This window comes from Mastigoproctus giganteus, chromosome 9 (assembly GCF_048544385.1).
Source record: "Mastigoproctus giganteus isolate SK-2022 chromosome 9, ASM4854438v1, whole genome shotgun sequence".
In the NCBI taxonomy this organism is placed as follows: Eukaryota; Metazoa; Arthropoda; class Arachnida; order Uropygi; family Thelyphonidae; genus Mastigoproctus; species Mastigoproctus giganteus.
Window position 1 is genome coordinate 227434010 of NC_143583.1, and position 19544 is coordinate 227453553.

Sequence of the window (19544 nt, forward strand, 5' to 3'; positions counted from 1 at the left end):
TTTTGCTTTCGTTAAGCTGGCTACGGTGGTCTGAGACAGTATTTAAATTCTATACAGTGGGACCAACTGATGATGTTACCAACAGCAAATTCACAATGGGATGCATTCAAAGAAATAATCTTGGAAGCTACTAGGCTTTACATACCAACTAAGAAATATTGTTCAAGATTTAGGCCAAAATGGATGTCAGATGAACTAATTAGACATGTGACAGAGAAGAAAAATGCATGGGATACATACAAATTAACACATGACACAGAAGCCTGTGATAGATATAAGTTGATATGCAACCAAGTTACAAAGGAGGTTAGGCAGGCGAAGGCAGATTACGAGAAATCTTTGGCAAAGGATGCAAAGAAAAACAGCAAAGAGTTCTTTACTTATGTAAACTCGAGAAGGAAGGGGATGAATCAAATTGATCCACTTGATATCTTGATATCGATGGTTCAACTGTTGACGATCCTGCTCAGGTAGCTAAGAAACTAAATGAATATTTTGCATCGACATTCACACATGAGGAGTTATTCAGGGAGGGGAATGCCAGAGGTGTATTCAACTCTGGCAGTAAGCTAGAGAATCTTGTAATAACTGAAAGTAAAGTGGAGGAGAAATTGTTGAAGATAAACAAAAGAAAGGCACCTGGGGTGGAGGGGATCTATCCAGTTATATTAAAGGAGGCAGCAAAGGAAGTAAGAAAACCCTTAGCCATAATTATGAGAGCTTGCTTGGACTCAGGGGAGGTACCCATAGACTGGAGATGTGCAAATGTGACCCCAATCCACAAAGGAGGATCAAAGGGAAACACGGGTGATTACAGACCTGTTAGTTTAATTTCTGTTCCAGAGAAATTAATGGAGGCACTGGTTAAAGAAGCATTGCAGGATCATCTAGACAAGATTTCAGTTATAGCTCGGACACGGCATGGATTTGGTAAGAGGAATCTTGTCTGGCCAATTTGATTGGATACTATGATGTAGTCACAAAGGAACTGGATGGAAACAATAATTTTGTTATCATATATTTGGATCTTAGAAAGGCCTTTGATACTGTTGCCCATGAAGACTGCTGCTAAAATTGGAGTAGTGTGGCATTGGCGGAAAATTGCTGCTATGGATAAAGGAATGGTTGAGTGGGAGAAGACAGAGAGTGGTAATCGATGGACATTGCTCTTCGTGGACTAATGTTAGTGGAGTCCGTCAGGGTTCAGTGTTGGGTCCTGTATACCATCATCAATATCATTTATAACTGTATTTATAAATGATATTGATGATGGTATATTAGGCTTAATGTCCAAGTTTGTAGACGATACGAAGGTTGGCATGATTGTTAATGACACTAATAACAGTACGCTGCTGCAACAGGATCTAGAAAAGTTGAGCAGATGGGCTGAGAGGTGGCAACTGAAGTTTAACATTGACAAATGTAAAGTACTACATATGGGAAGCAGTAACCCCAGAGTAACGTATCAACTCTGTGGTACTACACTGACAGTGGTGGAGAATGAAAAGGACCTGGGAGTAATTGTGCAGGCAGATAGGAAGTTTTCTGAGCAGTGCAGACAGGAAGTTTTCTGAGCAGTGCAGACAGGAAGTTTTCTGAGCAGTGTAGACAGTCTGCAAGAAGGGCTCATGGTGTCTTGATATCATGGTGTCAATGATATATAGGAATTTTTCTAGCAGAGATAAGGAGGTGATTATCCCCTTGTATAAGGCAATGGTCAGACCACACCCTGAGTACTGTATATATGTCTGGAGGCCTCATTTTAAGAAGGATGTAGAGCTGTTGGAACGAGTACAGAGAAGTGCAACAAGATTAGTGAATGGAACAAAGGGTTGCTGTTACGAAGAAAGGCTTAAATTTTGGAAATTACAGTGTCTGGAGACTAGGCACATGCGAGGTGATCTCATTGAGGTGTATAAAGCCTTGAATGGTTTGAGCATGCTCAATGCTGATGGGATTGTTCCTCTTGCTCAGAATAATCTCCTGATAGGGCATAAATTCAAACTGAAGAAAGATAGTTGTAGGATAGATGTGTAGAAGTTTTCCTTTAGCCAGCGGGTGGTTGATTGCTGGAATAAACTTCATCTGTTGTTGTAGAAGTTGATAGCTTAAATAGATTCAAGGCAGAACTTGACAAACATTTGGAGCGAGTGGGGTGAAAGAAGTGTGTGTTTTTTTTTTTTTTTTTTTTTTGACTGATGCTATATAAGCTTGCTTTCTTGCATCATGTGTTGGCATCACATGATTGGCACATCAAGCATTGGCAAAGCGAAGCCAACGCTTCGCTTTGCTAATTTTATTGCACCTAATTGTCATCAAAATTAATTGAGAAACACGTGTGTTTTTTTTTTTTTTTTTTTTGTAGAATTCTGGTATTAATACCGGTATCCCTGTTTCATACATTAAAAATATCGAAATACCGGTATTGACATTTTGACCGGTATTGTGAGCCGTAGCAGATGCCTTGACTTTACAACACCCTTCACGGCATGAAGCCACGGGTTACTTCACGTCTGAAATATTAACGCTAAATTCTTCAATGGGCACTCAATTATTTGTCCGCGATCGAATTAGGTTGGAACAGAATTGGCTCCATTTTCCTGTAATATCGATTTAAATTGAACAAGAAAGAATCTAGAGCCCAATGTATTACGACAGCATACTGTAACGATCTGTACATCATAGTCTGCCGTTGACCGTGCGGCCGAGCATTTAGTGTTTATAATAGTGTTTATTTAGCGTTTATAACAGTGCACCAATACCAGAAGACTCCGTTTAGTATGAACGACCCATTGTCATTTTTCCGTCGCATATATTGCAATCATAACTAAGGGCAGGATAGCCCCCAGTAGGGCTGAACTGTGTATATAGAAACCGCACCAGGTCAAGGTTGCCACGCAGTAGGCACGATTAAATCCCTCAACCATTAAGTGCGTTAAATTCCGTAATAGACTCCTCCGTACCGCCAGCGACCTGAAATCTGCAATGAAATTTGCTGAAAGTCACCGTAGAAAATCGTCTTGAAAGTAACTCCTATTCTGAGCTTAACTGAATATCAGTTGAAAGCAGGATATGCTAAGTTCACTACAGTAAAATTTGTCGGAGTTCAAATATGCCAAGCCGTACCCAGAAGAACGCCATGTGCGACGGAAAAAGCACGTGTAGCCAGTGTCAAAAGCTTGCGTCGCTCACTGTGCAATGTGTCAACTACTTAGCCTAAGGTCTTGTTGTGTGAATAAACTCTCAAAATTGCCAATTGCTAAGCGAAAATCATACCTGTGCTAAGCTTGCAAAACACCTGTACATAAGAAAGTACTTGTACTATCATATGAAAGGACGAAATAGAAAGGAAAGGTAACCCAACATAGTAACTCCACTAAGATAGATAAAGCGAAGCCAATAACCAACTGTGGGAACAGTTTTGTCAGCTTATACAGCTCAGCAGACTCCGTAACTGTCAATGAAAATGAAACTACATTTCAGGTGCCAACCAGCATCGAAGATTGTATGGCGATGTACTATTAGGTCAGAAAACAGACGGCCTGATGCCGGAGAAAACACCCAGAGATTATGAGAATGACAAAATAGCCATCGAACGCAGTCAACTTGCCGTGTGTACCCTAATTTCTGGAATGAATTTTGATGTCGGGATACAGTTTTCCCTAAATGGGAGTTAAGATGTCAATGGCAGCCTCCATTAAACCAGTTACCTTCCGAACGCAACTCTACAGAAATCGATGTAGACTGCTGCGGCATACTAGTGATAGTATGCCAGTCATCATTATAATGAAACCCTGGCTGATGCGGGTTCTAACAGTGGAAATACTATCGTAAATTTAAATGAAGATAACCAAATAAATAACAGCAGTGCGAGTCTAAATGTCCCAAGCGAAATATCAAACTCGGCTGTGGAAGCTTGCCTAGGAACCAATGAAAAATCCGAGTATCAACAAGAAGATCATACTACGTTCCTTCGCCTGGACGACCAAAAACTAGATCTCATCACGAATGAATTAAGGCGTATAGTAATCAACACTCTAGATAGTCAACTGATGTCTCGATCAAATCCAAATTATTAAAACTCTGACGATTACGACAAACAGGGCGCCATGGCGAATACCCTTAGGTTTTCACACCCATCATATCCACCAAGCATGGGTCACGAAATGGTTATGATACTAAAGACACCCGAGACCATCAACACATGATGAGTGTCTGCGCGGGTAGCACAGTGGTATCGTCACCGTCCTCCCCACACCGGGTGGAAAAGGCCTGGGGTCGAATCCCATCGATGACGCGAGGCTCGCTCCGTGGCTGAGTTAGTCGGTCTCAGGCGTAGATAGCAAGGTTTTTCTCCCCAGTAACTGGGGTTTTTTCGTCCAGCAAAACAGGCAAATCGACCATAGAATATACGCAATTTACAGACACAAATACGGGTTAATGTATTTAATTACGGGAAACCCTAAAAAAATAATAAATAATAATAACACATGATGAGTTATGTTCAACCATTTCCAGAAGCTAGTGTCATCAACCGTAAAATTCCTTCTCTAGAAATTGAAACTCTGGAGTTGGCAACAGTCTAATCTATCAATACCTCATGAGGATATGCTTAGCACAAGCAATTCATTTCATGTAGCAGAGAAGTTAAATCTCACACCTGCATCGAGTGTATGAATAATATCATTTTTCCAACATTAAATAACCCTAATGGTCCAGATATTTCAAAATAAACCAACCAACTGGGTTTCAGTGAGACCACTTAAATCACATAGGAAAATACACCGACAGATCCACAAAAAATAATCCAGTGGCAAATTGCCTTAATGAAGACGTTACTGAGTGGCCATATCAGGAAGCTAATATTTCATGTACCAGTCTGCCATATTGCCCCCCCCCCCTCCAATCCGAAATGCTATACACCGTCTCAAAAGTTTTATACCAAATAGACTGAATAGCAAATCACATGGGAACAGAACCGATGTGTCCAAAGGAAAATCTGTCTTTCAGCAGATTTTCCTTTGGAGACATCTGCTATACCCTCTACATCTAGTCGTAGAGGGTACAGCCGATACAACCGTCGAAAGACATCCGTCGAAAGCTGATAACCAACTGTGGGAACAGTTGGTTATCAGGCTATCAACTGGGATAGATTGTCAGGTGCATCAGTCGCCTCTCGAATAAAACCCATGATCACAAGACCCATTCAACACTCTAAAGCCATCTTTGTTTCCCGAGTCGACCTTCAGACTACTCCACACCAAATTGTGTCTGAATGCACTCATCAATATAACCGTAAGAGTCACCCTACTGAAGAGGGCAGCCACATGTGCGTCCTTCAAAACTGAGTGTGATGAAAAAGATAATAATGTTGCTGGCCCGTGGGAGCTTTCATCAGGCCATTTTATCACGACAGCCTTCCGAGATTTAAACTACCTCGCTATGTGTTTCCCAGTAAGCCAACCGCAACCTGACAGGTATGATGCCAAAGGAAGGAAACTGGGCCATCTCAGAAAATGAACAGGACCTCTACCAGATCGCCAGTCAGATGTCAATCGAATTCCTACAACGGTCACTCCCCGACACATGGTACAAAGCAAGACTATAGAAGTATCTGTACCCCGTAGAAAACCTACCTAGGGTACGGATAAAACCATTATCCATGGGGAAGATTTTTTATCAAAATGTTAGGAGCATACGGAACAAGTTAGACACATAAGAACAAATGCTCCTGTCGCAGTCTGCTGATATAATCTGTCTTACTGAGACCTGGCTCCAGCTACATCAAGAGTGTCTAGTCGCTATTGACACTGCTGGATACAAGGCTTACTTCAAATCCAGAATTATAACCAGTGGAGTAGTAGCCCTGTTTGTGCGAGACATAGGAGCACACATCATCTCGGTAAACTCGTATTCAGAGCTTTATGAGGCATTACCTGTCACTTTAAAAATCCACACTGTAGCCTTAGTTTTAAGTATAAGTATTTAAGTGTAGCTATTGCGAACCCTAGGGTTCCACCCATTAGCTGCTTTTATACTTGTGGTGAGGCTTGCGCCATAACCGGTCATGTGTGTGTGTGTGTGTGTTGTGTCCTCTGTTCTGCTGTCATCGTGACGGGCGCCTGGCATCCTTCCAAAAGTCCCATCCTGGTACTGACTAAATGTCTCCTCAAGACATTCTTTTCTTCGTTGAGGAAAGAGTCCAAATATCGTGGACCAAATTAAATTTCTATTAATAGGGAAAGATTCATCATTAACAAATATATGTACTATATACAATCAATATAAAGTCTTAGTTGGCTTCAACAGATTGTCCAGCAAAATTACGAGTCACAAGTTAGGGAGTTTGACTGGGATCAATTGGTTGACAATGAGTTGGAGTCGCTTCTTATCACTAAAGAAGCGACTCCAACTAATATAGAGCATTAACTCCCTCAGGGCAACCAAGACAGCTGGAGTTGATCGAGTTCCCCACTTCATGGTAAAGTGTCTCAGCCCTTATTTAATGGAACGACTCCAAGCAATTTACAGTTCTACCGTTGCTCATCGAGTTTTCCCTGAGAACTGGGATAAATATGCTGTGATTCAATGCCGAAAATTACAAAACCTAACCTCGTGGAGCACTATAGCCTATATTTACTACATCCAAAGGCGGATTTAACGGCGGGCGCACCGGGCGCGCGCCCTGGGCCCCGACTTCTGAAGGGCCCACGCAAAACCCCAACAAATTAGTTGAACATATTAGTTCAAAACTTTGTGATTATTATTATGCTATTATTAATTACATTATACATATATTATATTCAAATTTTATTGGAAAAAAAAACATTAATAGTACATAATATTTTTTATTTATTTAAAAAATGGTTAACATGTACTGTATTTTTATTTTCCCTGTCTCTCTCTTTTTTTTAAGGGGCCCAATATTTTCTTCTGCGCCCGGGGCCTCAACCGACCTTAATCCGCTCCTGACTACATCTAGCCTGTTGAAAGTACTGGAGAAAGCTCTACTGCCAAAGTTGTCGAATCACATACTGGCCGGGCAGCCTCAACAAATTCATTATTCAGTAACTACAAGAACAACAATTACTAACCTCCTCAAAGTTCAAGCCGCGATACTAAATGCTTTCCAAGCCGGAAAAGAAGTTGCAATAATATATGCTGATATAAAAGCAGCCTTCGATAGTCTGGATGTACATGCCCTACTAAATCTGCTGCATCACCACGCCTTCCAAATAAAAGGAAATTTGTGGAAGTGGCCCTACTTACTTGTCGGTCCATTTATTTCCATAGAGACAAGCAGATCCTTCAACGCCAACTCCATGCAGGAGTTCTACAAGGTGGAGGAGTCCGATCCGGGCTCCTCTTTACCGCCATGATGATCCCGTTCTGTAAGGGTAGGCATGATGTATGCACTTACGCAGACGATATTAAGATTCTAACGACCATCCAAGACTAGTGCATTGTGTGACCAGATTAATCATAAGCTTCGGAAGTTATTCGTATACTTAGATAAATTTGGCTTGGCCCTAAATCTGCAGAACACTGCAATGATGGTGTACTCTCTCAAAAAATCGCCTATGCTCGTACAACCAAAACTAAATGGCATACCTATCCCAGTTGTTGAGACGCATAGAGATCTGGGAGTAACATTTGAGATTAAACTTACCTTCAAGTTGCATATTGACCTGATTGTAAAGAAAATTAACTAATTACGTTGGACAACCAAACAGCACCTCTTGCACGTGCAATAAACTACAACAACCGCACGATATTTAAAAATCATAGTGTATTCAACCATATTTTATGGCGCCGAATTGTGGGCGTCAGTCCCTCCCCCCTCCCATATTAGGTGAATATATACGAATGAATTCTGGCTGCTGAAGTGGGCAAAACATAAACACCATCTCCCTCAACAGTTAAGGACCACGTAGCTTAATGAACAGGTTAAATTATCATCACCATGCTCCTAGCAGCTTTGTGAGTGGCACATCCTGCCATCTTCCTTAAGAGGTATAAATTCTCTGAGAAAGAATGTCAGCAGACTGAAGATGACCGACAGGTTTATACCAGCCACAGGGTTAGAATCAATTCAGTGCTTAACACATATTGCAATTGATCTACAAAGGTTCATGGCAGATCCGAACTACGGGAAACAAACCGGGTAGGGTTCGCTTAGACTACTGTTGCCTAGCAGTTGTGTGCATTTCTGTCAAGAACTCTGTGTACTTATATTGTAGATCTATCTCGCACAGGTTGTTTCAGTTGATGTTAAGATGAATTTTTGTGTTACAACTGCTAGGACTCTAGACAGAAATGTAGTGATGAGTGCATCACTACATTTCTATTGCAGTTTATATTGTAGATCTTCTTGTATATTTTAGATTATGGTAATTTTATAGTAATCCCCTGGCATTTCCTTCCCGTGAAGGGAATTTGTTACCAATGTATACCTATATTTAAATTGGTAGGACGAATAAAGATTTTTTTATTTATCATAAACAAGCGATATTTCAAAGTTAATATGGCGTCTCAATAGTTTTCGTAACATATTGGGTCAAATTACCACTTCTCGAGATTTCAGTAATATTTTACACACATCTACGAGTATAAATGTATTCAGTAATATTTAGCATCCCAACGACGGGATACTAAAAAGTATACCGTGCAGAAGCCAGAGTTCGCATCCCGTCGTCGTAGGGTGGGAGGGGAAGGTTTTTCCGCATGGAAGTTGGATGGTCTTCAGCGAGGGTTTCGATTCTCTCCCCCCACCTCCGCCAAAAAGTTGGGTTTTCATCCGACAAACCAACAAGAGGAGACAAAAAGAAAGAAAAAAAAAAAAAAAAAAAAAAAAACCTTGTTCACAGAACATATGGAAGCTTCTTATTTTTCAGTTAAAAAAAAAAAACTTTCGCTTGATTAACCTTTTCTCAGTACACCCCTCACGTTAACAAGGTTATTTAGCAAGACAGTTGAAAATCTTTCAGTTTGCAGAATGCCATCTATATTTAAAATTTTCCAAGGAGGAAAGATCCCCAAGGATAAATTTTAATGTACAGGCATTCCTCTACTTACGTAAAACTCGCACATACGTACAAAGCTGTTGCTATGTTCAGTTATAAGAATCAATTCTGAACACCTTCGTGATATTTTTCTAAAGCAGATTTCTAGAGGGTTCCAACCATAAAATTAAAGAAGCAATTTGCACTGTCCGGTTTATTGGGCTTTTCTGTTAGGGCTAGGTAATTATAAATGGATAGTAACCTTGATCGTATCGCACTTGCATTGATACCGATAGTTGAAATTCTGTGGAATTTCACGTTATTATGGCGAAATGTGCTTCCTTCACTGAAATCTTCAATCATAAAACACATAAATTTTCAGAATCTTCTCTTCATTCCTATTTTTTGAGCTTCGTAAAGTTGTTACTCCGTATCTCACTTGCGCGTATCGTGGTAGTTGCAATTTGCGCGTGCCGTGTTCTTTGTTATTGATTATGTTAGTTATTAAACACCATTTAGCTTTCTGCTAGAGTTTGATAAACTTCTGGCCTCCGCTCCTCTACAGACTTCCTCATGTATGGATGTAGATGCAAAATACTCATTCAGTTTGTCAGCTACCTGCCTACTTCAACAGGTTCATCAACAATCAAACCGCCAATAAGCAAATGTTCAGCAAATATCGAAAGTTAAACTACTATTTCATGGTGCCAGCTGCGGCCTTCTGCGCAGTAGAAGACCGGCTGCTCGGATGGCTGGGGGGGGGGCGCCCTGCCGGGTGCTCTTCGGAAGACAAATCATCCCCATCTGAAGATGGGGATGTTTGTCTTCCCCATCTTGAGACGATGAATGTCTGACACAAATACCGATGACTGTCTGACACAGAAGAAAAATAAAGGGAAAGCTATTAAAATGCCATTAACAGCAAAAGTAAAATGGGTTAATGTTTAAACGCTAAGTTGTGATTCTCAACTGCGTTAGAATTCAAACTTTTTTTTTTTTTCATTTAATTCTACTTTCAGTTTAAAACAACATGAAATCAAGCCGATCGAAAAGGGGGAGTTACATCTCATGTGATGTGTTCAGCCAGCCACACATTAAGTGTCTGATTATTGCCTCTGTCTGTCTAAAACAGTACAAGCGCTCTTTCAAACCATTAATCAAAAAAAAAAAAAAAAATCGCCCTATTCAAGCATTGGAGCTATTTAGAAAAAAAATAAATAAAAATCACTGGTACAGCTTTTGCAGATGCTCAACGCTTTTCTTGACTTCTGTTCCCGTGGAATGACTACGTCAAGGGTTAAAAGGAGATAGAGATACACTTCTACACATACATCAATCTAAACAATCAGTCCATTTGCCCGAAGACTACACGTAAACACGTTACAAAGTGGTTTTTTTCCCGATGTGATTTCTTCCTTGAGTGCTCAAACATTAAGAATTGCAGTAAGCAAAATCATCATTTAGCTTGAGTGGAAGTTACATTCGTCCGCTTTTAATTCGTTGTTTGTGACGATGTGAACATGCAATGATGTTTTTCTCTATGCTCACATTGTTTGTTTAGTTTTTAATTTTGAACCACACAAAAAAATTAGTTTTAAAAATAATTTGTGCGCTTGTTTTCATTTCATGTTTTTCCCTAACATCGACAGAAAGTCAAGCTAGGTGGTGCTGCAACTCGATTATGACTTCGAAATGAATAGTAATTTCTCATCCAACAAGCTAAACTGGATAGTTTTCGCTTTTAGTTTAGTTAAAAAATGAGTCATATTTAACCATGTCCATATGGAGATACAACACGTGTTCAGACCGGTAATGAGCTGCAGAATCAACGGGATAATTTCCTCCTACTTTGCTTGTCACCAGATTGTTTTCTGAAAACAATCTGGTGACTTGAGCGATGTTTTCATTGCTCTCTTGGTTAGCCCAAAAAATTATTCTTTGTAAATTTCTATCTATCGTGTCGGTCCTTAGTATTATCAATAGAAAAAATAAGCTTTTAAGTGTTAAACTTATTACAATAAGAAGATAATTAACTAACTGTTAAATTTTTAATCTTAAGCTTTTACTTTGGAATTTGTTTTACACATTAAGTAGATTCAAATATTTCAGAAAAACACTTATTGTTGGTAGAGTTGACAAAGGTTTCAAAGTTACCACCACACACAAACACAGTGAAATTCCAACTTTTATTCTTTTAGTGAGAATTAAAATGTCAAACTTAATTATGGTAATTTCCACTTTAACATCTTGTAACAACTAAAATCGCAAAATTAGAGAGGGGGGGGAAGGTTGGGTTGAACTGTCCACTTATGTGCTTTAATCGTAATGCGATTTCATAATGTCACAAAGAATTTCTTTCGTAGTAAGAAGAACCACATTTTGTCCTTTTTCGCTGATTTCAATGGTGTGGATTGAGCTTGAAATTATATGCGAGCGGGAACCATACAAACTTTGCACACAAGAACAGTCTACAAGTAAGTTCATATTGTCAGTGTTTTCTGAAATTTAAAATTTCCAAAGTTTGGCAAATCAGACTAAGTTTATTTTGTGAATCGCTTTAAACAGTTAAGTTTATCTTCTTAGCAGTTAATTTTTATTTTTTTTTTATTCTGTCAATGCTTCTTATCCTTAAAAATAAAGAAATACAGACATAAAATTGACAAAAGTATAGTTTTATCGACTACCTATATACACGTAAAATGGAATTAAATTCGTTGCGTGAACTGAACACGAGCACTAGTGTCTTCAATGGTATCTTTTAGGTTTAGAAATTGTACTGTTGGTTTGCAAATTTTGCGTGTTGCTATTTTCACATCAGCATTGGTATTTCTTTTGTATGTTCGCTTTTTTTTTTTTTTTTTACTTACTGTTAGTTTTTATTAGCATGAGATCTGCGATTCTACCTATTACGGTGAACTTCTAAGCAATTCTGAAGAGGGTTAACTAGCAGTAAAAGCAATGTTGGTTCTTTTACGTCCGACTCGAGCCGTTCCTGGGGTAAAACGATTCGCGGTATGTTGTGTTGAGCTTAGCAGTGATATACGCGCTCGGGGCTTGTTTGTGAGGTTCAAACTCAGTTAGCAAGCATCAAAAGGGCTGATAAGGTCCGATTCGCACAAATCTTCGCGAGTCGTTTTTTATGACTATGAATTGGTGATACTGTGATAGGGGGAAAAATAAAAACCATACATACATCTCCCCCCCCAAAAAAGTCAGTGTCTCGAGTTAAAAGCAAAAAAGATTAAATTCTCTTTCCCCTTCTCCAAAATTCGTACGACCGATGGAAAGAATTATGACCTTTCCATAATTTCCATCACAAGACAGCAACTGATATATGCTATTAACTCCCTGCGACCATCTAGTACCGCAGGCCGTGATAAGATACCTCATTTCATAATTAAATGCCTTAGCCCCTATATCCTAGATGCATTACTCTCAATCTACAACTCTATTCTCTCCACACGAGTTTTCCCTGCTCAGTGGAATGAATACTCTGTGAGGCCACTGCCTAAGGTCAAAGCACCAACAAGCCTAAAAGATTTCAGACCAATTTCAACTTCTTCCACCCTCCTCAAACTTCTAGAAAAGGTACTCCTTCCAGCATTAAACAAACAGCTGATGCCACAGAAGCCGAAACAGTTCCATTTCGCAGTCGAAAATAGATCCACCATAACAAACCTCATGGCCGCACAGACATCAATTCTTCAAGCCTTCGAAACTAAATCTGAATTAGCTATAGTGTACGCTGACATTGAAGCTGCTTTTGACAGCCTAGACGTCACAGCCCTTCTCAGACTCCTGCAATTCTTCTTCAGGATTAATGGAGACCTACTAGCTTTCCTCACCGCCTTATTGAAGAATAGAAGTGTCCACCTCACTTTGAAGAAAACCCACTTTACAAGAAAAATTAATGCAGGAGTCCCACAAGGTGGTGTCCTGTCTGGCCTTCTCTTCTCAGCGATTCTGATTCCTTTCATGAGTCATCGTGATGATGCTCTAATATATGCCGACGATATAAAGTTTCTTACCTTAATCCCACCGTCTGCAAACCCGATGGAAATTACGTCTTCCATCACAGAGAACTTGACCACTCTTTCAACTTACTTGAAGATGTTTGGATTAAACCTTAACCCGTCAAAATCTCCAATAATGACTTACTCATTGAAACAGCAACCAACAATAATTCAACCTTCAGGTTTAGGTACTCTAATTCCAGTGGTTACCTGCCATAAAGATGTCGGGGTCTATTTTGATCCGAAGCTGAAATTTAATGATCACACAGAATACCTCCGGAAGCGTTTTAACACCCTACGCTGGAAAGCGAAACAACACTTACTTCATTCCAACGATGCCGCAACCACTACCAGATATCTTCAAGCCACTGTTTATCCGGCTATTTTATACGCTGCTGAAATTTGGGCATCTGCGTCGCCTTCACTTCAAAAACCGGTGTTCTCGTGTGAATACTGGACCCTGAAATGGGCCACAAATAAACATCGCCGACCCCCTCAATTGAGAACAACTGACATGGCTGAGCAGCTAAATGTACCGAGGATCCCGAGGTTAATTGACAGCAGGCGTTTAATGACTTCAGTAAAAATGTACACAGGAGTAATAAACGCCCCAGACATCTGGGATTTCTGTCAGTGGCACAATCCTACGCCATCCTTGAGATCAGAGCCCACACTAATCCTCAAATACAACCGATTGAAACTGTGTAGTCGGTTCCTACCTGCCCAGGCACTCCCCAAAATTCAGGCACTGCTCCGTCTTGGAGTCGACCTTCAGAAATTAGCTACCGACTACAAATACCGTCACATGCTCCTCGAGTGGATTCCATCTGTGGAACTAGGATAATTTCCTCCATATGACGTTTAGTCCTCATTTTTCATTATTATAATTTACATGTTTGTAACTCATAATTTCCATGTAACGGGTTTTTTTTTTTTTTTTGCCAATTAATTTCATTTATAATGTAAAACTCCTGGCCGTGTCGAGTATTATTGTCTCTAGTACATGTCCTGTACTTATTAGCAATAAAGAATTAGCAATTATCTTTAAAAATTAGAATCAAAATCGGTTGGTTGTGACTTGATGGAAACTCCCCCGAAAATATAAACCCTCAGTTCAGGCGCGAGTTCAGTATTTCCTCCTGAAATAACTCACTACTGCGAGCATTAAGTTTAACTCTGAAAATCGAGTTGCTTGTGATCAATTAGAAAGTTAATAATGTTTAAAAAAGTCATAAGTACTTTGTCTATTCGTTACACAGACTAAACGAACCGTCAACATTGAAATTTTGCTCCTTAAAATTAGAGATTGTTCATAATTTCCAGAGTGATGGTTGGTGGCGTGATCCGTGATATAGTACTGTAGTTCACGAGTTTCGATAAGAACCAGTTCCAAGTCGCAGCTCCGAGTACTAGTTCCGGGAATGTGCGAGTAATATGTGGGTTTAAAAAGCCTCGTTTCTCTATTTGTGTGTTGGAGTTAAGATGTGAATACTATCTGTTTCTCGGTATACCTCAAAATGTGTGAATAGTTAAAATAGACGCTCTCTCTCTCTCTCTCTCTCTCTCTCTGGTGCTTGTTTCCGATATAAACGCGCGCGTTTTTCAATGAAAACTCAGGTGGAAAAAAAAGAATTTACGCATTTCGGGTTTAATTAAACAAAAAATGTCAATTTTAATTCAGATTACAGAAGCGAAAATGCGTTATTACGTTTAATTTTATTCTGTATACATTGGAACGTGCCAATTTTTTATTCAGCTAATATCAGGAAAATGTATTTTTTCCGTATAGACTACATTTTGGATGTATCAGAAAATCGTATTCACATGTCTTGAAGATAAAAATGGGTAATTTCGTTTTCTTCAAACTGACCGGAAACGAGGCTCGAACGCGTCGGGTTCTTCAAAGCTATATTCTTCTTGAGTGGATATCAGTCAAACTAGTAGAAACGGCATGTACAGGGGTGTTTTCGCTAGTGATATTCAAGTGAACAAGGGGGAATTAAAAAGAAACTGCGTTCTTTCTGTCGGTTGAAGTTGTACTAAGTGGGAAAATGTTTTCTTGTTTGCTTCACAATGTGTAACCTTGTGATACATTTGACATGGAGATGAATATATTTCCAGTGAATAATACGAAAATCTTGAAATATATGTGAATTGTCATTTTGTGTTTGTGCTTTGCGAAGCAACTGCACAATTCTGCTCCACAATGGAGCAGTCCTGGTGAGTTTTTGTTTCAATTTCACTGCGCGATTCCAAAACAAAAGCTTTAGTGACTATACCCTTATTAAGTTGTTAAAGTTGGCAATTTTCTCATTAACATCTTGTGCTAACAACTAAAACTGAAAAATTACAATCTTAAGGAAAAACTAACTGCAGTCACTGAAAAATGAACACAAACGGACTTAAAAAAAAACCAAAATATTTCATTTCGAAGAAGGAAAATAAACATCAGGTTATATTTTCAACCAATCAGAAATCGTTTGCAGATACAGTTGAATCAACCATTAAAAAACGTTTTTAGACACACACGTCTTGTACTTTTAAAACTTTTTCCCAATTTGGTTCCATCAGAAATATATTCACGTCTTGAACATAAAACGAGCGATTCTGTTCACTTCAGACAGGAAATGTCCCCCTCCCCCGAATGGATTGGTACCTCCCAAAAGCGATGTTCGGTACTTCTCTTTCCAGGCAGATATGTCACCTGTATTAACTGGAGTTGGTGGCATGTACAGACGTGTTTTGTGAAGATGAAATCTGATGATATTCAAAATAAACAAAAGAAAAAAAGAGTTTACATTATGTCGTTTCAATATGTAAAGGGCTTGTTTCCCAAAACTTTTCTACTCTGCTAACCGCAATTATCTCTTGTGACGATGTAAATTCGTATTCTGTTGAAGTGAAAATAATCTTTTGTGTGGTTCTTTCTGGAAAAAGTGTAAACAACCACTTTCATTCCACTCAACAATAAGAATAGGACAGAAATCTTGGAATGTTCTTTCCAACTCAGTTAGAATCAATAGGGGATGATTCTTACAACTCGTCGGCTCCGGGCAGATTGAATTTATGTTCCGCTGTTAATATGCAAGTGAACTCATTTACAAATATTGTCTGTGTGATTCTTTAGTATTAGAGAGAAAAATAACGGGGGAAAAATAAACTCTTGACGATATAAAAAAATATATTCTGTATATTTTTTGGAATTAAATATCCATTTAATTCCAAAGAAGAACAAAATAACCAGCATAAAACCGAATTGTCTAGTTCTCGATATTCACAAATTACAATTTTTGAGAAAATAGCATAATCACTGCAGATAATACTTGATAAGAGCACACACACACACACACACACACACACACACACACACACACACACACACACACACAGGTTTAATTTTTCAGCTTTTCAAGAACAGGTGGAACTTAGGACAACAAAAACTAAGAACGCATACAATGTTATTTTCAGGTCTCAACAATAGATAGAAATAGCGAGGAATTTATCATTCAGAAAAAAAAAAAAAAAAAAAAAAAGTTTTTCATCCCGCAAGGTTTACCGCCATTTCCCGCCAAATCGGTACCCACCTCCTCCTGGGGAAGAAGAAACATGTGTCCCTGTCATTCGCAGAGGATTCTGGGTGGAATCGGTTCATACCTACTGGTGATACTACTCAGAGGCAATGCGAGACCCTAGGCTAATGCCTCATGAGCCTGTTCATAAGTACAGCCCTGGGTGTGATCACAAAAGAACTGAATACAGTAGCACTCTGCGAAGTGTGGCCGATATTTGAACATTATCTAATAATTTGAAGACTAAATGCATAAAATGTATGGGTGAAATTAACTGTATAATATCGGTGTAAATATGCCTTGTGCATTTAGTCTTCAAAATATTATCATTATCTTCACCATTTGGCATCTCTCATATTGTGGAATTAACTTCGAAACCGTGATGACATGTCTGCATTATCAGAGTACCTGCCCATCCACTGATGAGTGATCCAACAAGCTCCGAATCGCGTCTGGGTGGTGGTGCCCACTGAGAATAAATAACAGTAGTCTCCTCGACTAGAGAAGCGTTATTTATTCGAAGTAGTGCAATACCTGGTATCTCGTTGTGAAGGTAGCCACAATATGAGATAAAATCAAACGACGCCGTTACTCTATTTATGTAGTTAAATTTATGGATAAACTATGATGTATTTACACCGATATTATATAGTTCTCTAATAATACAATGCCCCTATACCACAATCTGCGAATTGATCCCGAAAGCATTTCTTGGACAGAAGGTACGGATCCATATCTTCTGTTCAAGAAATGCTTTCGGGATCAATTCGCAGATTGTGGTATAGGGATACTGTTATTAGATATTGCTATTATTAGAGAACGTGCACATATCAGCCACATTTTGCAGAGTGCTACTGTATATTCCCTCTAATGGAGATGACTCCATTGGTGAAGATTGATATTGATATTTATTCTTTAAAGCGGGCCCAGCCTACCAATGGCAACCCCGATGTCAGTTACACATAATTTAGCAGTACTCTTATATACTCCCTCTCCTGTTTGCCCAAGTACAGGGAGGCAAAAAGCCTGCCATGACCAAAAAAGATTGATATGAACAAATTGAAAAATAATCAAATTACATAAAAAATAAAATATACATATAATTAAATTTCAGACAAAGTCCAAACTTTATTGGAAAGATCTGCATCTATTCACAGTCTGTTGGAAAGCCAGCAGCGCTAGAAGCTGCCGAGAACAGAAATTCCAGCGTCAGAAGCTGCCGAGAGCAGAAATTCCAGCGTCAGAAGCTGCCGAGAGCAGAAATTCCAGCGCCAGAAGCTGCAGTTGCAGTGGATATAGCAGACTCAAGCCTCCACGATTTCACAGAACTTTAGGTAATTGAGCACAAGGAGCTGGAGTTGCAGTGGATATAGCAGACTCAAGCCTCCACGATTTCACAGAATTGTAGGTAATCGGCATACACCATACCGCATTACAAATCCAAGGCTTCCAGATGCAGAAGAGCCTTCCGCCTAAGAAATATTGCAGTTGCAAAGGCTTGGAAAGCCAAGAAATTCTCCTGTTTATCAACTAGAATTGTCTCGCAGCCTTCTGCCATAAGATTGAGATTACTAACCCGAAATACCAATTCAATTCGTAGATAGCTGTACTCCTCACAGTTGTACATAATATGTTCCCATGATTCTCTTTCGCCACAATGGCAACTAGATCTTTCATTAATTCCTAAATCGTGCAACTTTGCATTAATCGAACCATGACCAGTTAATAAGAACATAGCTTGTAAGTTTGGGGCAAACTATTTGAATTTTATCGAGGCGGCATTTCTTAAATCAGGAAAAAAATTGTGTAATCTACCTTTTATCACAAACACTCCAACGCTCTTGCCAGACTTTTACCAAAGCATCCCAGATTCTTGTCCTTTCCTTCTTGGGATCTACCAAAATGTCCACTTGTATATTCAGAAAAGAACAGGGAATGCCACGGCGGATGAAGTAAGCCAATGCACAATACAATAAATGCAGATCAATAGGCAATTTTTCAGTCACAATTTGCAAAGCTGGGGTCGACACAGTTCTGCATGCCATTCACATCCTAAGGAGCATTACTCTTTGAATGGAACTGAGCTTTCTAGTAAATACTTTTCCACTTACACGTTCAAACCAAATGGGTGCACCATACGTTACCATGGGAATAAATACATTCATATAGCAAGTTCAGCGCCTTACCTTTTATTCCCTAGCCAACTCTAGTGATTCGAGTAATCATCCCAATAAATTTCCTCACCTTTTCTGATAGATAAGTAACATGTGGGTTGAAAGTCAAAGATCCGTCAAACATAATGCCTAGATATTTTAATTGCCTTGCCGATTTTAGGCTCGACCCATTTATTCTAACAACAGGGGGTCTTCTACTCGAAAACTGATCCTTGAAGACCATTGTCCTTGTTTCGGTTCCTGATACATTGGTAAAGAGGAAAATGTTAGTTTTGCCTCATTCTAGTAAGTGTATCGCAAAGATCTTTCTGAGGACTCTGGTAACGCCTCTCTACTGGTCAAGCCGATTTCATCATGTTGTCATCTACAAGGGCCTACACACCTAATGTACTTAGGGCGTCATCAATTTCCACAGGTGAATATGGGGCGCTGGGGATTCTGGGCACACTTCAAGTGGAACTCAAGAGAAACATTTGTGCACTGTCGGTGCTTCCCTCTAAGTTGAGTTTCCCGACATTCCCGAGACAGTTGTAGGATAGATGTGCGGAAGTTTGCCTTTAGCCAGCGGGTGGTTGATTGCTGGAACAAAACTTCCATCTGGCGTGGTAGAAGTTGATAGCTTAAATAGATTCAAGGCAGAACTTGGCAAACACTTGGAGCGAGTGGATGGGTGAAACAAGGGTGTTTTTTTGGCTGATGCTATATAAGCTTGCATCATGTGCCTATGCTAATACTATCACTCCTTCCCCAGCGATTTATCGTTCCACTCCACAGCGAGTTCGGTGT